Source organism: Epinephelus lanceolatus, chromosome 16, assembly GCF_041903045.1.
Source record: "Epinephelus lanceolatus isolate andai-2023 chromosome 16, ASM4190304v1, whole genome shotgun sequence".
NCBI classification, from domain to species: Eukaryota; Metazoa; Chordata; class Actinopteri; order Perciformes; family Serranidae; genus Epinephelus; species Epinephelus lanceolatus.
The window spans coordinates 40,254,501-40,276,272 of NC_135749.1; the positions used below are offsets into that span (position 1 = coordinate 40,254,501).

The window sequence follows — 21,772 nt, forward strand, 5'->3', positions numbered from 1 at the left end:
TTTCTAAAAACTCCTGTTGCACGTTTGCGTGTAAACTGAGATAAACAGAGTTATAGGCAGCATAGACGTCAGAACTAGGGGTGCAGGGGGTGCTCCCATCCGCCCCCCCCTCGCACCCCATCAGCCTCCCTACCCACTGCATTACGTTTTAAAAAAAATAAAGAATCTAAATTTTAACTCAATTTGTCTGACTTACATTTATCTCTTTCATATCATGAATGCATAGATCTGTGCTTTTGATGTGATATGCAGCCTGCCTGACTACATACAGAGGCCCTGGATCTGCTGCGCTCAGAGGTGGAGCGGTGTTTTGATCAGGAGGGACTCCGCGTAGCTGCAGGGTGAGACCGGCCGGCCCGTCCAATTAACTGTAATTATGGGCCCGAGCCCGATTTAAACCCGACATTTTTCAATAAGTTGGCTGTTATAATTAAGAGTATTAAATCACAATTCTTGTTATTTGAATGACAGAAATATAGGATCTTAATGAATGGCGCAACACGGAAGCATGATTATGTAATAAAACAGGTGTTTATTTTAGGGTCCAGGTGGTGAAGGGCTGTGCACGCACAATGTTCCAACAGGAGACAGCCCTCCATTCTGAAACACCCCCACTCCGAAATTGATTTTCAAGTCCAAACACTGCCGCCCGCTCTCCGGCCGCACTCACACAATGCTGAAATTCGTTGTACTACAAAAGCTTGAAATGAATGTTCACCTCATTGTTTTTTATTGAAAATATGTCACTGTTTTCATTTATTATGTATAATTTCACTAGCAGCAAACACATTTAAAGGAGACACTTGTCAAGTCTTTTTACGCGCGCCGTCCGTGATGCTGAAATCCCCACTGTAGCCACCGCTCCTGCTGACAGCAGACTGGGGGAGAAAAAAAAGACATTTCTTTGCTCTGTGCTTTCAGAAAATAGTCCCACTGTGTTTGCCAGGGCATATCAGGCTGTGTGATTATGCATAAAGATTGGTTAATGCATTGGAGCAATTTCATACAATTTCGGACATTTAACATGGTAAACTAATTTCAATTCAACATGGTCATTTGCTTAGAGGATTCAGCTGAAGCATAATGAGTGTTATATGTCATTAAGATGAAGTATTTGCTTGCTTTGTGGTTAATTATGCACATGATCCGTTTGACCCCATCATGTGTCCCTGCAGACAGTGGCAAAAGGATCAATGTGCAGCCTCCGTTTCCTTTCTGATTGCATCCGTCTCATTCATTCAAACTTTGTAAACACGGTTGGGATTTGTAGGGGACATATGTATGCTGCTCACTATAAAATATGTTTACTATAAATAAATGGATCTCTGTGCAGAGAGGTCTTAAAATATTCATCAGTAGGTCAACATAAGAGAAGGTCCACTTTTGGAAATGCTTGTTTTGTTGCTATTTTATGGATTCTGATTGGCTAACGTGGGCTTGAGCTTCTCGTTACACTGCCACCTACAGGTTTGGCATGCTCTTGACAGCATATATACACGGGTTAGTGTAAACGAAGATTTTTTTGAAAACGGACAGGTGTGCACGTTGTTATTTTTGAAAACGGAGATGGTGAAATGTCCGTTTATGAAAATAGCTGGCCACGTGTAAACAGGGCATCAGCCTGCCACCTAATCAGCCCACCTCCACTCACCTGCTTTCAATCACTGACTGGCTCAGTATAAAGACTCCTGCTCTCTACACACTCACTGCCAGATTGTCCTTCGCTTCTTCGCATGCAAGACTCTCCAGCACTACTCAGACTGATTTCCTGTTGCCAACCTTGCCTGAATCCCAGTAATTACCTCAGCCTTCTGTCTGTGACTCTGATTCCTGCCTGCCCCTTTCCTGGTTCCCGTCTGCTCGGCTCTGTGGCTGCATGGTGCAACACCAGTCCTGCATCCCTTGTTCAGTTCTCAGCAATAAAAGCCATTACCAACTGTCTGCCTGCCTCTGAGTGCTGCATTTGGGTACTATCTCACCCTGTGACATATTTAGTCTGGGTTTAAGAATACCCTCTGCAGAAAATGTGGACATGTTTATATCAAATCACCATTGCAATGTCTTCAACTAACAATGTCTTATTCCGCTCCACGTACACTAGCACCTTTAATGAGCACAGTTCCTCCAAATTTTGTACACTGTTTAATTCCATTGACAATGTGTATTCTGATCTCACCTACACTAACTCAACTGTGTGGGGTGGCTGTGGCTCAAAGGTAGAGCAGGTTGTCCACCAATCGAAAGATCAGCGGGTCAGTGGTTCGATCCCCGGCAAAAGGGGAATGCAGAAAAGCTGAATACAGTTGGAGGAATCAGGTCTCCAGGTTCACTTTGCTGCTATGAAAGAGCCACTACTCCTTTACAACAGGATGGTGAAAAATGCAATATCTCACTACTACTCTGAACTAATTTCTGCCAATCGACACAACCCCAGATTCCTATTCAAAACTGTTGACCAGTTAGTCAGTGAAGATTCTCAGTCATTCAGGTCATGGTAATTGTATGTACTATATCGTAGGCAACTGGACTTCCTTGCATTTCTTGAAAACGTTTCGCCTCTCATCCTCTTCAGTTCTAAATGACTGGTACAGAGTTGCAGGTTTTAAACCCTTGCAGAGTTGTAGGGGTCACATGTGAGCTCTTAGTTTCAGAGTTGTTAAGGTCATAAGGTCACCCCCTCACCCCTGGGATCTCCGCAAGTGTTGTAAGGACTCTAAAACTTCACCTGAGCCTCCATCTGCATATGGGTGAGTAGATAATGGCTGAATTTTCATTTTTGGGTGCACTATCCCTTTAATCTGCATGTCTTTGGACTGTGGGAGGGAGGAAGCTGGAGCACCTGGAGGAGACCCATGCTGACACGGACAGAACATGCAAACTCCACACAGAAGGGCTCCCCCACCCTGGGTTTGAACCAGGAGCCCTCTTGCTGTGAGGTGACAGTGCTAACTACTGCACCACCATGCCGCCAATTCAACGTCAATTCCCGGTGTTGAAGAACGTTTATTTTGAAAGAGACTGTATGCAAAGTGTACATTTCCTGTGAAAACAGAAGTGTATTTTGAAAATAGAAAGTGCATGTAACAGGCTGAAGTTCACATTACGTCCCAGAATGTCAACAATCAACACACCCAGGGTACCTTGCACATCATGTCTCGATGTGGAAAGTCCTGTCAAATGATATGTGATGAGGTCAGAGAAAGAATGTGATGATTTTTGTCCCAAAATAACAAATATTCCCTGTTTAGGCCCGGGTATTACCAGTGGCAGAGTCCTGCATGGGTCCCTTTTTGAAAACCTGTACCTGCCCATACCCGTAAAGTTCAGTACCAGAACCGACCCGTTACCCATCATCATGTCTAGGTCAAAGCCGCACCTGTGATTAAACACACACAGGCTACAGTCACTCACATTAAGCTGGGTTCTCTGTTCTTGAATTCCAAATCCAGTAGAGGAGACGTCTCTTTCACTGGCTGTGTTCGATGCCAGGATGGTGAAAACATTCAATCAGTGCCAGGTTAGGAAGCGTTTTAGCATGTTCCTTCCACCACCATAAAACCTCAAAAGGATCCTCCTTGGGTGTCTTGAACTCCATGTAGGCTGCCACCTCAGCCTCAGGCTGCAAAGTTTCATGGCTTGAGTCCTCCATGTCGGTGACCAATGTGATAACGGGGTCAAAGGTTCCACTTGTGTCACTGACTTTCAAAATAAAAGGATCTGTGGCTTGATAACAGTTATTTAGATGTCAAATCATTACACATACACTGCACATATTTTTACTTTGTTTTATTCTGAAAAAAAAAATTGTTCTCACCTGCTGCTCACCTGCATGGAGTTCATTTTTTTTCCCAGTAAATTTATAAATAAACATATTTTTACTTGTTACATTGCTTTTTGTTGGCACCAGGTAGCTGCAGGTAACCAACCTGGTGGAGGACTGTGCCCAGTGGCATAGTGGTCATAAATGGCTTTTTTGCTGATAGGTGGGTATACCCTGTATACCTGCATTTACCCTCCACTACACCACTGGGTATACCTGCTTGCAAGTCTAGTTCCAAAATAAAATCATAGTATGTGTTTGTGAATTGTTTTTTAAAGATACATGATTCCATTAATTTTCTCTTGATCAGTTTCTGCACATGTCCCAGTTCCTCTTCCTCTGTTTAATCTACACAAACTGCAAGCATACAGCAAAATGCACAATTTCTTGTTTGTCAGATAGAACATTCAAGACAGAGAGTGTTCAGAGGAGCAAATGGAAAAGCTTTCATGAGCTGTAGATGCTGTTTAACAGCAGTCAGCGAGGAGAGGAAATGATATTTAGAGGAAAACGTCTTTAATAAGCCTGAGTGCTTCAGTTGGTGCTGGTCATGCTATTAGAGCCTCTCTGATGCTGATACAGATGCTAAAAAAACAGATACAGATGGATTTACAGAGGTTAGAGTGTGAAGAGAGGCTTTCAAGCAACAAAAGATAGAAGGACGAACACCTGAGGAGGAGTGTAAGATGAAAGGATAAGCCAGAGAGAGTCAAGAGAAGAATGACCGATGGGGAAGGAGATGAGACAGAGGCCCAATTCCAATCCGATCCCTTACAGACTCACTGACTTAAAAGCGCGTTCGTGTTAAGTGCGTGAGTGTGTGAGGGCTGTCCCATTGTCAAATCGTCAAGTCAGAGAGTCAGTGAGTGAGCCCTTTATGCCCCCTTACCGTAGGTCAGCATCGATGCGGACTTACGGTAAGGAAATTACCCACAGTTCATAGCGTTGTGACGTCAAATACAGGGGTAGCCCTCGGAACACCGGAAGTGTTATAAAAAAAAATGAAAACACGGTCGGCAGATATGCAAACGGAAACGTTATGGAAGGAGAGCAAAAAAAACAGATAGATAAACAATGAAACATTAAATTAACAAGGATTTAAGATGGTACATAAACACACATGAAGTCAGAGGAATACCAGTGGTTATATTCCACACACAAAGAATAGCCTAGGCTATATATCTATATCTATAAATATATATAGATATATATTCTTTGTGTGTGGAATATATGCTGACAATAACCGATAAATGATCACGCCCAGAGCCGCCAGTGTCAACAACATTTTGTAGAGAGGGGGGTAAGTGCTGTCCCATTCCTATTTGTAGCATCCGGAGCCCTTTCAGACTCTCACACTCAATCACTTACAGCTGACGTCAGTTAAGTCAGTGAGGGTTCAGGGCTTGAGTCTTTAGGGGCCGGATTGGAATTGGGCCAGAGAAGGCCTTTATGGTAACTGAAAGAGGAGTAAATACTTAGAAAAAGAGGTACCATTAAGTCTTTGGCTCCAGGCAGCTTAGTGGCATCTTAAAGCCTGTTAAGTCCTTTTACTAGTAACCAAACCCTGGCGTGAACCTGGCAGCAGTGAGGATCCATATGGCTCTGAAGGTGTGTTGACAAGCTGACAGGCTGAGGACTCCTTGATTTGACAGTTGGAGTCACAAAGATTAGCCAAATAGGGCTAATACTGCCTTAAAATGTTTGTCTGGACTGTGCAGTCCATATATAGATAGATTAGGCTCCAAATAGCCCTGACAGGGCTTGGCCTTTATTAGCTAGAATACAACTTAAGAAAATGCTGTCAGACTGTAATTATTTGGAATCCTCATCTTGTGGTTCCATGTGGTTCTTAATTTTCACTAATATACTAAAAGAACTCTGCACATAATCACTATTTCCTTATGTTACCAGCATAATCGGATCCACTCAGTTTGGCAGTATAAATGTATTTGTACAATGTAGCTATTTGGAGTCCCTGCTGTCTGTGTCTTATTTCAATATGAAATTTTATATCATTTGGTTATGTTACTGACAACAAATTCAGATAAAAAAAAACAACTGGACTCACTGAGTTTTGCAGCATAAGATTTGTGTGGAGTAATTTAGAATCCTTTCCCTCTAAATATACTTCTTTTTAGATTATATCTTATCATCTTACTTGACTTTGGCATGTTACTGACAGTAAATGCTACTGAAACAATAATGGGACCCTCTGTGTTTAATGGTGTCAAAATGTATCTGGACCCTGCAGCTATTTGGAGTCCCTTCCATCAACTTTCTTTTCCAGTTAATTTCATAAAAACTCTCATTTGATTTTGGCATATTGCTAACAGTAAATGCTACTAAAACAATATTGGAACACAGTGTGTAAAGTAAATGTATATGAACTCTGCAGCAACTTGGAGTCCCTTTAATCTCTCTCCCTCTCTTTTTTTTGTTAACTTCATTTAATTTTGTTTAAAGCTCTCATTTGACTTTAGCATGTCAGTAAATAACATTGTGACACACTGTGTTAGGTAGTATCAAATGTATTTGGCATCTGTAGCTTTTTGGAGTCCCTTCCATCATTACTGTTTTTCAGTTTATTTCTTACAAGCTGTCTGTATGTTACTGACTACTAAATGCTATTAAAGAAATATTAGTACCCTCCACATGATGCTGTGTCAAATGTATTTGGGATATAGCTATTTAGAGTCCCTTCTACTCCTTTTAGTATATTTATTTTTAGCTTTTATGTACCTTATATAGGGTATGTTACTGAAAATAAATGCTACTTAAACAATAATAGGACCCACTATGCTTAATTATGTCAAATATATTTGAATTTGCAGATATTTGGATTCCTTCCTATCCATTATTTATTTTATCTTATGTATTTATTTATTTATTTTTATTATTGATTTATTTTTATTTTTCCAGTTTATTTCTTACAAGCATTTGACTTTGGTAAGTTAGTAACAATACATGCTACTGAAACAATATTGGGACCCACTATTTTTAATGTTGTCAATTGAACTGAGAATCTGTAGCTATTCAGAGTCCCTTCCATCAATATTGTTTTTCAGCTTCTTTCATACAACTCTCTTTTGACTTTGGTGTGTTACTCACAGTAAATGCTTCTGAAACAAACAGCCTGATGAAGCTGTAAGTGAAACGCGTTGCTCTGCTGTATTAAATTTTGATCCTCTTTCAAAGTCTTGTGTGCGGTATGTAACCACAACATATGTGGGCTTTTTTTCCTTTACATAGTTGCTACTGAAACAATATTGGGACCTTCCACATTTTGCTGTGTCAAATTTATTTTGAGGATAAAGCTATTTGGAGTCCCCGCTATATAAATGTTGTTTTAGTATAATTATTATTAGCGTGTATGTAATGTACATATGGTATGTTACTGACAGTAAATGCTACTGAAACAATATTGGGACCTTCCACATTTTGCTGTGTCAAATTTATTTTGAGGATAAAGCTATTTGGACTCCTCACCATATAAATGTTGTTTTAGTATAATTATTATTAGCTTTTATAAAACCTCTGTATGGTATGTTACTGATGACACATGATGATGACAGAATAATAGACCCAAGGTAACAATAATAATAATAATAATAATAATAATAATAATAATAATAATAATAATAATAATAATAATAATAATAAATTTTATTTAAAAAGCACTTTTCAAAGTTCTCAAAGTCACTTTACAGAGACAGTTCAAACACATCAAATAAAACAACAATTTTCGGCAAATACATCAAAGACAAAGAGGAATAGTAATGGGAGTGAAAAAACAAGTAAATAAGTAAATGAATAAAAGTAGCTAAACATTAAAAGCAGAACGGAACAGGTGAGTTTTGAGTAGTGATTTGAATGATGGGAGGTCAGTGCAGTCACGGATGTGTTTTGGGAGGGAGTTCCAGAGGGTGGGGGCAGCAACGGAGAAGGCTCTGTCCCCCCAGGTTCTGTGCTTGGTCTTGGGGATGGTGAGAAGGTTGGCATTGGAAGAGCGGAGGCTGCAGGAGGGGGTGTAAGGGTGGAGCAGGTCTGTGAGGTAAGAGGGGGCCTGGATGTGGAGTGCGGCAGTGAGGGGAGGGGGACAGGGTGGAGTTGTCAATGGTGAGGTGGAAGTCTTTGGCTGTTTGGGTGAGGGAATCAGGACCAATTAGGATCATGTCTGATTTGTCACAGTTGAGTTTAAGAAAGTTTGCTTGCATCCAGGATTTAATTTCGGAGAGACAGTTTGACAGGGTAGAGTGGGTTGAATGAGTGATGGATTTAGTGGAGATGTACAGCTGGATATCGTCAGCGTAGCAGTGAAAACAGAGACCATGACGACGGATGATTTGACCAAGGGGGAGGAGGTAGAGGGTGAAGAGGAGAGGACCAAGCACCGAACCCTGGGGGACGCCTTGGGACAGAGGGGCAGTTGAGGAGGAGCAGTTGTTGATGAAGATGATGAAGTGTCAAATGAATTTGGACTTTGTAGCATTTTGGTGTCCATTTAAGCTGTATGATATTTCTGTGTATTTCTTACCAACTTTTATTTGGTAATGGTAAAGGGTGATAGTGGTTTCTAAATTAGGTTTAATTTATTATGTATTGTATGTTAAATGTTCAATGATAACTCTAAAAATTTGGATTCTGTATTATCTCATTGTAATGTATAATATGATGACATGATCCAAAACACTGTGACAGAAGACATGTAGAATAAAAACAATCGTCTTTTGTTGGAATGTTTTCCTCATTGCTACCATTTCGCATAGATTAAAAGAACCATAATGGAAGATGTCAATGGTATAATAGGAGTTAAAGAGGTTAGTGAGGTGGCTCAGTAAGAAAATGAGCAGATAATTTGCAGATATATTGACCTCTTATCTCTGCTGTAGTACTCCAACTCTCTCCATTATTTTAGCCTCAAAGACTTTTGGGAAATGTCTGTCCACTTAGTGTCACAGTGACCCTGTGGGGTTTTCAGGCTCAGTACAGAAATGTTAACTGCACCTTAAGTGTCTCTCTGAGGGACAGGAAGCTTCAACCTCAGGGTAACCCTGGAGGATCTGTGGCATTTTGTCCCGCCGGGCAGTGCGCAGGTCTCATCGGTCTCATTGGTCGCACCGCAGTCTGACAGCCAGAGGTCAAAGTTTTAGATCCATCGGAGTTCCCCGCCCTGTCCTCAGCGGCCGGCTCCCCACACATTGCTAATGGATGTCAACTCATGCTGTAAAATCACAGGATACTGGGTGATTCAGCAAAAGCGTCACAGTGCGTTTACAGGAAGACAAATGAGACTGTAAAACGAGATTTAATGTTACATTTATTACAGCGGAGCCACGGGCTGAGGAGTGTGTGACTTGTCTTAAAGCAGAATAAAACTTCATCACCTAAGAACGCTATCTTTTACCTTTTTTTACCTTTTTTTCCTAAGTTCATAATAAAAGGATGTCAGAGTTCTGTTATTGGCACAAATTAACCTCCAAGGTCCTCACAGTCAGGAGTGAATAATCAAGCAGATCTAACAATCCTGCGGTATCATTGCTACAGTACAACATACACAGTGCTGCATGTTTTAAATCCTCCATTACCGTCTTCTTCAAGCCTATCAATAAAGGTACTATGCTGGAGAGCAATGGGTCTTCTTTTATTACACAAGCACTTTTTAATAATAGACGGTTCAGTTCTCATGCAAGGAATGGCCAGACAGCGAGACACACCGTGGAGATAGCAACATGCAAAAAGGCCACACTGCAGTCTCGTGATTATAAACCCTGACTCATCAGATCAGTTATCCCAATGCTTGAAAACCCCTAACCTGGAGTGTTTTGGTTCAGGTTCACAAAGAAAGCAGCAAATACAGGAAATATTTTACAGAAACAGAATTAAAACCATGATACAACAGCTGACAACCTGCTCCAGTAACTATGTGCTAATCAGAAACTTTACAAAATAAGACACTATACAACATGCAATATTCTCCTCAGACCCCAGCTTCGGCTTGGTCTGCATTTTAAGTTTCTCCTCACAATTTGGGATCAGTAGGACCTGATAAGTATAAAAACTAAACATTGTCTCTACATACAGGAGGATGTTTTAGGGGAAGAAAAATGATCATATGGGGATGATGGGTTTATTTTAATAGTCAAAAGTGTGTAATAAAGTATAGAACTGTTCATTTCAATGCCTGAACATTGTTGTGCAAAAACTTAACTACAAATAATCTAACAAATCTAAAAGTATTGTGATTTGTTCATTTTGTGACTCTGGATGAATTTTCCTTGTTCCACACACCAAGTGAGGTATGTCCTTTTGTCTGTAGGAACAGTCTCTGACACCTTATTGGTCCCAACGTCCTCAAACAAGATGATTATGAAAGCTTGTTACTGCTGCTAAAATTGTTCAAATTTGTTGCTTTATCAAACTACAAATGTCACTTAAACATAAATAAACAAGTTTCAGCCATAACATTTGATCTGGTTTTGTACCTTGTCCCCTTTTTGTCACAGGTTGAGGCAGGACCCAAGAGCAGCACAAAACCCCAGCAGTGTAATTGCAATAATTGTAATTCAACGTCTTAGCAGATAAGACAGCAGCAAAATATGAACAGTTTGTGCAAAAGTTCTTGCAGTCTTGAAAACTGCATTGCAGCCAGGAAGCGAACCAGGGTCTCCCACGTGACAGGTAACAATAATCCCACATGAACAGGGCAGGCTGGGTGCAAGGCAAGCAGGAGCAGGGTCTTTTAACAGGAAGACAAGCGAGCCAGAAGCACTTACACAGATGGGATGTGTTGCAGGCTGGCAGCTCAGACGGTGACAGAAGAGCAGGCGATTTCTCCCAGGAAAGCCGGAGTGGTAATGCCAAACAGCCACAGGCAGACAAGAACCAGGAACACACAGGCTGAACTTGTAGTCAAGAGCAGAGGGCAGTTAGGTTTATCAGGGCAGAGACGAGGAGATGTGGTCAGAGGCAAGCAGAGTCGAAACCGGGAGATCCAACCGAGGAAGAGTGCTGGAGAGTATTGCATGCTGCAAAGACTATCTGGCAATGAGTGAGAGGAACTGTGCTGCTAAAATACTGGCTGGCTGATGAGTGGTGATGAGCAGCAACTGAGGACAGGTGCACAGGTGGAGGAGATTGGCGCTAATGAGGTGGTGAGACAGGAGGTGAGTGAGCCAGGGCAGAGTGTGACACTTTTGTGTCAAGATTGGCTGCAGACTGACTTGGCGGAGATGGCTGCCATCTTGTTTTTACATGGATTAGAATATTGTGCTTTTGCCACCACCTAGTAACACAAAAAGTGTCCATGAACAAGGACAGTAGGTCTAAGCTAAGCAGAATGAAGTAAAAGGTGCAACAAACCCAGAATGTGATGTCCTCATATGAGGACACAGGGTCTCAGGAGGATATCAAATAAATTACAAATTATAAGAGACAAAATCCAAAAGACTAATTATAGTACCAAAATGTAATTACCCAAATAATTTGCCTCACCAAAGCAGCAGTTTCCCACAATCTGGACTCTTCTGAATACCTCAGGATTCCCACTTGTCAAATAGGACTGAAGGCTAGCTTTGCTGTCTGCACCTATACAAAATTGATTGCCTTTTCTTGTTAACAAAGCCATCAAATACTATTGCTTTGTCAGTGAATTCGGTGCCAGACACTAACACCACCACTTACAGAACACTGCTGGACAGCGTCACTTAAAAATGCTGCCAGTTACAACGTAATATAAGGAGCTGGAAAGTCCCTACAGGGTGGGCACAAGGAGTGGTTAAATTAGTGCATGAACTCTTGAGTTATTTTATGAGGTCAAAGTGGCCTTTGATCTTTGACTACCAAAATCTAAGTCATCCTTGAGACCAAGTGGATGTTTGTGTCAAATTTGAAGGTGTTCTTGAGATATCTTGTTCACAAGAATGAGACAGATGAGGTCATGATAACTTTAACCTTTGACCTTTGCCCATCAAAATCTAATCGGTTCATCCTTGACTAAAAGTGAATGTTTTTGCCTAATTTAAAGTCAAGCAACCTTTTTTCAATCCATAGTCATCAAATACAGCTGCTTGGTCAGTTATTTCTGCATCGAACACCAATGAGAAAAGCCATCCTATCGCAGCAGTATGATACACCACATGGAAAACAATGTAATGTAAGGAGGTGGAAAGTCCCTACAGGGCAGGCAGACGTCCACACCAGAGCCCTATGTTCGCGTCCTGTATGAATGTAGAGCAAAACTGTGATGTTGTTTTCTAAACCTAACCACGTGCTTTTGTTGACATCCTGATGTTGGTTGCAACGTCCCAAAACGTCAATGCCAGACACAGGAAAGTACCTAGCACGTAATGTGTAGTCCACTGACAAAGCTGCAATATGTGACAAATAAGAGCATGTCTGAGTGGCAGTGAAAAACTGCAAATGCAGTCTACAAAATGTATCATCTGTTTAAAGCCCCAGTTTTTATGAGTTGGCAAAGCTCCAGTGATTTAGGGGGATAAATTGGCAGAAATATAAGATGCCATTAAATCCCACTATATCTTAAACATTAGACCTTTGAGACCAAACACTAAACATACCTGTCTGTCAGCATTCACCACTAACTAGGAGGTGTTTGGACCCCTGTCAACAAGAGTTGCCCTCGATTATGCCTGTGTATGTAACAGGTGAGTTTAGGACCCAAAAGCAGCACTGTAGACAGGCAGAACAGTTTATACTGAGCTTTAATGCACCATTTTAACACGTACAGAGAGAGCAGGCTGATAAAACAACAGAGAGAGTCAATGATCAGGTTCTGAGCTTCCAGGGAAACTGAAGCAGTCCACAGCTCTTGGCATGGAATGCTGAAGCAGCACACAAGTGAGGAGCCATTGTCCACCGGACTCACAAACACAGCAGACAGTTTAATCATTTATAATGGTACCGTGAGGGGGCAGGCAGAGAGCAATGTCAGACGAACAGGAATTCCAAATTCAGGAGTACTCACAGGAGAAACAGTCTCAGCAATGGCAAAGCCAACTGTGGACAGGGAAGAGCTTGTCAGCAGCAATGAAGAGTGCAATCTGCAGCACACACACACAAAGGCAGAATGTGCAGCCACACAGTGAAGCAATCAACAGCACAGAAGACCGCTGGTAACTGAATCAGTAAACTCACTTTGGAGAGCTGGGTGACGATTTCTTCAGACAGACACAGAAAACAGCTAAACAGGAACCAGGAAGGCAGAGTTTTTGGTCAAGGACAGAAAGGCAGAATGGTTTACTAGGGAGCAGATGAAAAAGGAGAATCAGGGAAAGGCATGTTCGGTAACAAGGAAGCTGTCCAGAAACAGGTAGGTGTGGTGACGAGGCGGGGTGAGGGGAAATTATTGAAAGAGCTGAGAAGATGGCAGCTGAAAAGTGCCCACTGTTACAGTGCATAAATGTGCTGTTATGTTGGTGGGGAGTATATTCAATCACTAGCTACATCAACTACATTTAGATTTTTGTTTCTTATTACACACAGTGTCTGTAAACCATATTTTTAGCCACAATAGCTGGGGATGGTACGTCAGTAAGTTGGTCACTTTGGTCCAGGCTGAAACATCAACTACTAGACTGACTGTCATGAAACCAGACATGAAGGCCCCCAAACAAACCCTAATGACTGACTTCCTCTCGCGCCACCAGAAGGTTCGCATTTGTGGTACAGACAGAACATGTTCCTTTGCCCTGCGCTGTGGTGATTACCGCTGTTATTTGGACTGCAATACTGTTAACAAAGCTCAGTATAAGTTAAAATCAGGAACACTTTCATTATGCTATATCCAATCACAAGTCTCTCTCTAACCCACTCCCAGCGTATCCTCCAATCAGCTGACTAGCGTTTCGTATCCTAGTTAGCCTTGAGCCACTCGTTGCCACTGCCAAACTTTAAATCTGCTCTCCTTTCTGCTCCTGTCAGCTGTCATTTTAGGCAGAATCGACACACCCTTTTCCACCCCATTCACCTCCAGTCACCTTATCCAGAGCCCAGGACGAGCTGATCAAAAGCCCACTCCTCTTTACATCCAGAACCTCAGCTCCCTCTTCATCTCATCTCATCACTACCATCACCAGCATCTAGACTCCATAGGGGGCATTCCCTAATCTGCTTCATCTTTACCACCACAATGGGGTCTAATCGCCACATATCACAGACTTATGCACACATGTAAATAAATATTCTTTTGTTTCAGAACATGTCTCTCAAGATTGAAGTCAGCACCGTAAGCTGCTAGCTGCCGGCTCAGCTACGTCCATGCTGAAAACCATGTGCAGACAACTCATATACTTTGACTCTCAGAAAGAGTTGCTTTAAAGATTGTTTTTGCTCCAGTTTGTCTGAATTATAACGATATACTGCTTTCTGTTTATCTTTGTAAACTGAATATCTTTGAGCTTTTGGACTGTTGTTGAGACAAAACAAGACATTTGATCACACACTGAGATCTGTACAATTATGATGGTTCACTATTTTCTAACGATGTATAGACAAAAAAATTAATCAACAGGGAAGGCAAATAATCATTGGTTCGACCCTTTCTGCTGGCGTGGAGCTGTTTGACGTCCCTGTGACTCACAGGGACTCCGATCTCTGCCCCCTGATCCTCTGATGCTTAACATCTTGGTCATCGTCCCTGCTGATGAAGACTCCAGTAACTCACAGGGTAAACCATCTGCTGAGTCATTACGAAGCTTCTGACCCTGGGAAGAGAAAGAGTGAGTCAGCAGATTTAAAGTGACAGCAGAGATAGGGAGGGTGAGGATGTTGCTGTATGTCCCATTATATTTGCAAATCTTTGTGTGTGTATATGTGTGATTTATTGATCTGTGTGTGTGTGTGTGTGTGTGTGTGTGTCACTTTGTATTGAAGTAATTTGCCTTATGATAATAAAGTTTAATTTTATCTTATGTTTATCAATCAAATTTAATAAGAAGGGTCTTCACTGTTTTTCAGGCCGACGACCACTTAGCTGAATGCGAAACTAAGCAGGTGCTGCATATGATGTATAAAACTGTATTGCATATTAAACTGGGTGGACAAAGATTTTCAGGCAGAGGGCCATACCTGCCTCAGACTGCAGTCTTGACCTGTATTTGCTCCTCAGGTGGGAAAGGGAGGAAACTTCACTTTCACAAAGATAAGATGTTGCAAAAGGGATTCCTGTTAACACTTTCCCCGCTAGAGTATTATTTTTTAAGTTGCCAGCCGCCGCTAGCATTTTTGATTATATTCACTAATCTTTCCAGATCAACAGAATAATTAGTTCTATAAATATGTAAACAGTATATACATTAAACTAAAGAAGAGACCTTCTGTTTATTTAACACACAAAAACATTTTTATTGTGTCTTATTCCATTTCTTTTTGATAAACACTTGAATTTGTGCATTTTCATAAAAAGATAAAAAATTAAAAAAAATTAAAAACATTTCGGACAAAAAGCTTAGAAAATGCATTTTTGTCCAAGAATGTAATTTTCAAGTACAAAATCAATTTCACATTTACATTTTTTTGGTGTTTTCTTATTTCCTTACTCAGTTTGAATTGTAAAAATGAAAATAATAATAATGTTAATGAAAATAATATTCTTTTTGAGGTAACACGTTGTCACATTCAGTGATCGGTGAGTGTTCTGCTGTCTGTGGTCGTTTTGCCCGTGTGTCACTGTCACCGTCATGGAGATTCCATTTCATCTCACCAAACTCGTTTGCTTCTTCGTCCAAATCAGATTCAGAATGTTGATCAAAACAGGAATTGTCAGAGTCTGAGATCATCAACATCTCAACGGCACCAGCCTTTTCATGCGATTTACAAGCTGCTACATTTCTGTAAACATCTTTTTTCTGGCAGATCTTCCTCGTTTGTTTTTGGACACGGCAGCGCTGATTGCCTGGAATATCTCATCAATGGCAGGAAAGCTTTCTGTCATAAATAACAGAAAATCTCAGCACTGGCGGGGATAGTGTGAATGTGCATTTTCAGACTTATTTTAATTTTTTAAAAGGAAAAACATATCAAACAATTATTTGGCAGCCCCCCTGCAGTAACTCTGAGGACCCCCCAAGGGTTCCGGATCCCCCGTTGAAGACCCAGGTTTAATAATCATTCTTTTATTCAGTTGATAAACATCCAATAGCTGAAGAGTTTATTGCCCCAGAGTCTGCAACATGTGGTACCACAAAGACCTCCTCTGATTGTAATAATACAGTAATATAATTAATATTTTTTTATTACGCATAGCATTGTATGTGTTTTTATGCCTCCGTGCTAGCATTAGCCATGGCTGGAGACATTATGTTTTTGGATGTCCATTCATCTGTCCGTATGTCCATACATACATACCTACATACATACTTCCCATTCTCATGGAAGGGTTTTCAAATTTCAGTGATGAAGTGATTAGAATTTGGTAGTTATAGGTCAAAGGTCAAGGTCACTGTGACCTTGTCTGTCTCATTCTCATGAATGTGATGTTTGATGTTTGTCACCTTCAGGGAATTTCTTCAAATTTGACACAAACATCCACTTGGACAACCTGATCTCACAGAAATACGTGAAATGACCACGACCTCTTAATACCGCATTCCGTGGTGGCAGCATGTAATGGGTTGAAATTACGTGCTGCCACCACGAAAACAATGCCAATGTAAAGTCAATTAGGGTCCTCTCCCGTGGTGGACACACGGATTCCCTGATTCAATCACGTCACGTCAACCTCGTTTTCCCCAATGATATCTTTAACATTCCTGTATACACACAAAAACGCGGAAGTGTTCTTGATATTAAAACGGCAAATATATTCCTCTGTAATTTCCCACCAATAATAATAATAATGATAATAACGTGATAGTTTGGCTGTTCTAGATATTTGTTATAGCCTATTCAAATATTCAATCCCAAAAACGCCGTTTCTAGAGAACTTGCTAAAATATCTGAAATGAACCATCATGCCTACTTTTTCTTAACATATTTCATCTAGGTGCAGTGTCATTACTAGTTCAGCTTTACTAGACATTTGATATATTCAGTAGATGTATCTTTTTACGACCCTGTTTTACAAGCCGCAAAAAAACCTACCATCCCAAAAACGCCGTTTTTAGAGTACTATCTAAAATAACTACGATTAGCCAACATCCTTGCTTTTTTTCTTAACATAGTTCATCTAGATGCAGTGTAATAACTACTTCGGCTTTACTAGATATTAGATTTATTCAGTAGATCTAGCTTTTTACAACCCTATTTTACAAGCCGCAAACGAACCTACTGTCCCAAAAACGCTGTTTCTAGTGTATTAGCTAAAATATCGAAAATTAGCCGACATCTTTACTTTTTCTTACCATAATTCATCTAGGTGGAGTGTAATAACTAGTTCGGCTTTACTTGATATTAGATATATTCAGTAGATATATCTTTTTACAACCATATTTAGAACCCTACTTTGCAAATCAGAAGAACTACAACTATGTTGCTGATATGTATCAAACTGCATGGCGCGGTCCCAGGGAATTGTAGTTTTTTAAAAATCTAAGTGTTTTTCCCAGATTTGGAAGTTGTAAATACTGAATTGGGAGTACACTGCGGACTTTAAGGGGATGGTAAACACATTTGTGAAATCAGATTTTAAATATCTAATTTCTAAATGTGTGAAAATTAATTTTATCCATATTTTATCCATATCTGACAGCACCCCCAGTTGTTGACTACACTCAGAGATAGCTGAGGTCAAGAGCTCTCTATAACAGTTGGTCCCATGTCTGTACCCCCTTTAGTTACTGAGTTATAAGCCCTCAAACATGCACTGAGGTCAAGGTTCAAAGGTCAATGGCTGAAAGCAGGAGCCATGTAGAATCTTCATACTGACATATGTCACTCTCCAGGTCGAGACCTTTCCAATGATGTATTTGGTTTAGCTCTACGACAAAGATTAGATTTTTTCATTTTTTGGACACAAGCCATGCCAGGTGTTGTTTCAGAGAGCACTTTGAAGGCCCCGTGTATAAAATGAGTTTTGTTTGTTTCTTTTGTAGCATATATGAAGAAAAGACGACTGTGCTAGCTTGAATGCTAGCTCAACTGATTTGCTATATTTGATTAGTTAATTAGGCTAGGTAACAGAAGAGGCTGGTTCGGCTCAGGGAGGAAGTGGACAGTCGTGAATCACACACACAAAGGCAGTAATGTTATTTGGTGTGGTACCATGTATTGAAATAATAAATAAACAAAACAAATAAATAAACAATATTAAGCAAAAAAAAAATGTTTTCCTTGAATGACCATTTAGCAATTAGTACTTGAGTCGAAATTCAGTTCAATATTCACCACAGCTTCACAGTATTCAAATTCATTTCATATTCAACCCCAAGCCATAGACCATAAGCAATCCAAAACGACCCAAATTAATATGTCCCCCTTCCAGGTTATGAGAGTCAATAGTTCAAGTGAGTGTATCAGCAGAGTCCATCTGAGCAGAGTGTTGGTGGGTGTAGGGGCAGTATGGGCAATGTTCTTAAGTGTCTATTTATGGCTGCCAGGAGCCTCCTGCCAGGACCGGCAGTGAGGCCGCTAGGCTGAGGTAGCTTGGCTGTAGTTCCGGGCAGGTTAACATGTCCTGTAGCTCGCCATCAAACCTGGCCTGTGTATAGAACAGGACCATTCATTAAATTCAGTGTACACATTATCATAATCCCATTCACTATATACACATTGCATCAAAATATTCATATTCAGTCATAATAATATAACCAAAATGTATACATAATCAACATAAAAAGTTCATACAGGCACTATCTCAAGTGCTTAGAAAGGTTTTTGTCATCATCATCATTCATCCCGGTAAATGCTTCATCAATATACAGTACAGGCCAAAAGTTTGGACACACCTTCTCATTCAATGCGTTTTCTTTATTTTCATGACTATTTACATTGTAGATTCTCACTGAAGGCATCAAAACTATGAATGAACACATGTGGAGTTATGTACTTAACAAAAAAAGGTGAAATAACTGAAAACATGTTTTATATTCTAGTTTCTTCAAAATAGCCACCCTTTGCTCTGATTACTGCTTTGCACACTCTTGGCATTCTCTCCATGAGCTTCAAGAGGTAGTCACCTGAAATGGTTTTCCAACAGTCTTGAAGGAGTTCCCAGAGGTGTTTAGCACTTGTTGGCCCCTTTGCCTTCACTCTGCGGTCCAGCTCACCCCAAACCATCTCGATTGGGTTCAGGTCCGGTGACTGTGGAGGCCAGGTCATCTACCGCAGCACTCCATCACTCTCCTTCTTGGTCAAATAGCCCTTACACAGCCTGGAGGTGTGTTTGGGGTCATTGTCCTGTTGAAAAATAAATGATCGTCCAACTAAACGCAAACCGGATGGGATGGCATGTCGCTGCAGGATGCTGTGGTAGCCATGCTGGTTCAGTGTGCCTTCAATTTTGAATAAATCCCCAACAGTGTCACCAGCAAAACACCCCCACACCATCACACCTCCTCCTCCATGCTTCACAGTGGGAACCAGGCATGTGGAATCCATCCGTTCACCTTTTCTGCGTCTCACAAAGACACGACGGCTGGAACCAAAGATCTCAAATTTGGACTCATCAGACCAAAGCACAGATTTCCACTGGTCTAATGTCCATTCCTTGTGTTTCTTGGCCCAAACAAATCTCTTCTGCTTGTTGCCTCTCCTTAGCAGTGGTTTCCTAGCAGCTATTTGACCATGAAGGCCTGATTCGCGCAGTCTCCTCTTAACAGTTGTTCTAGAGATGGGTCTGCTGCTAGAACTCTGTGTGGCATTCATCTGGTCTCTGATCTGAGCTGCTGTTAACTTGCGATTTCTGAGGCTGGTGACTCGGATGAACTTATCCTCAGAAGCAGAGGTGACTCTTGGTCTTCCTTTCCTGGGTCGGTCCTCATGTGTGCCAGTTTCGTTGTAGCGCTTGATGGTTTTTGCGACTCCACTTGGGGACACATTTAAAGTTTTTGCAATTTTCCGGACTGACTGACCTTCATTTCTTAAAGTAATGATGGCCACTCATTTTTCTTTAGTTAGCTGATTGGTTCTTGCCATAATATGAATTTTAACAGTTGTCCAATAGGGCTGTCGGCTGTGTATTAACCTGACTTCTGCACAACACAACTGATGGTCCCAACCCCATTGATAAAGCAAGTAATTCCACTAATTAACCCTGATAAGGCACACCTGTGAAGTGGAAACCATTTCAGGTGACTACCTCTTGAAGCTCATGGAGAGAATGCCAAGAGTGTGCAAAGCAGTAATCAGAGCAAAGGGTGGCTATTTTGAAGAAACTAGAATATAAAACATGTTTTCAGTTATTTCACCTTTTTTTGTTAAGTACATAACTCCACATGTGTTCATTCATAGTTTTGATGCCTTCAGTGAGAATCTACAATGTAAATAGTCATGAAAATAAAGAAAATGCATTGAATGAGAAGGTGTGTCCAAACTTTTGGCCTGTACTGTACACAGTATACACAGTAATGCAAACCATAGTTTGGTAATGCTAGCTGCGAAGCTAACCAGTCCCATTAAACATATGGGGACGGCTAAGCTAAGCTAGCGCCATATAAACAGTTCAGACACTCACCAGTTCGCTTTCTAGTGACAACCTCGGAACACAGCGGTAGCGCGGTGATACGGTAGGCAGTTCCTGGGAGTTAAGGGTTGTCACAGTAAGTATTAAATTGACATATATCTATATTTACGAAACAACAGTTAGCTCACCTGCAGCAAACATATGTCACGACCGCGGCTCGGCAGCACGGAGGCTATTTCCTGAAACAACTTTATGCTGTAGTGATTGGCGGCAAGCAGTCACATGACATTATGACCTACTCTTAAAGCAACAGGCTGCATTTTGCATCCGGGTTACACCTTGCTTGTTTTTTTCTTTTTTACTGTAGATAGTTACTAAAATGAGTCATCCTCAGACAATACAATACTACTAAAAAGTAAAACCAATAATAACAATAATGAAATAAGCAAAAATAATATTAAAATCATATTGAAATGTTAAAATCTATTTACAGAGTGGAATGGTAGCCTAATAGATAACTTAGATAATATTTATTATTGTTTAGACACTTTATTATTGCTTAGATACTATTTAGCCTATTATTGTATTTACTTTTAGCATGTTCTACTTTTGAGTAATTTCCGAGAAGTTATGATAAAAAAAAATAAAAAATTACAGACTATAGGAGACAACCTCTTCAAAGTCTCACGTCAATTAATTAACACTATTTGTCGGCTTTTTATAATGCCTTTTTTTTTTTTTTTGCTGCTGTCTCCAGTTGAGAGTGGTGATTTGCTAAATACATTCTACAATAATAATTAGATTAACATTTGGTCTATAATATTGTTGGCTATATTACGCATTTTAATAAAAAAAAAAACCGAAGAATAAAAGAAATAAACACCGAAATAATTACTTTTTTTTTTATTGATACTCCTCTCTGACACACACACACACACACACACACACACACACACACACACACACTGAACACGCAATTGAATGAATGAATGAATGAATGAATGAATGAATGAACACTGGAAGTGGTTCAGCCACAGTCCCGTCGGCTGGCGCGGTCACATTGAGATTACATTTGTTTTTTATTACTAACAAAATGTTTTATATTGACCTTATGAATGGTTTCGTTTTCAAATAAATATTTGGAAACGAAAATATGCTTTGGTGTACTTTTACAGAGTTTTGCAATACGTATATAGCCTACCTGTATCAAAATGTATAATTTTCAGCAGCGGTTTGTGTGACAGCTGCCACGGTCGGAGGTATAACCAGCGGGGCAACCGCTGGTTCTGTGGCGCTGGCTTGGGGTCCACTCTCCCCTTGTGGAGTTGAGGGTGGCCGGGTTGCCAGGGGCAGACGGCTCCATGTGATGGTGTTTC

General features: G+C 40.6%; 1 long non-coding RNA gene across 1 annotated transcript; it reads right to left on the minus strand.

Moving 5' to 3' along the window:
- Positions 1-8,064: 8,064 nt before the first annotated feature.
- LOC117264110 (uncharacterized) lies at positions 8,065-20,623 on the minus strand. The gene is made up of 3 exons (XR_004502240.2): positions 20,585-20,623; positions 20,448-20,510; positions 8,065-14,541 (listed from the first exon to the last, which is right to left on the minus strand). It is a non-coding gene; the product is annotated as an uncharacterized LOC117264110 (long non-coding RNA).
- Between the last annotated feature and the right edge of the window lie 1,149 nt (positions 20,624-21,772).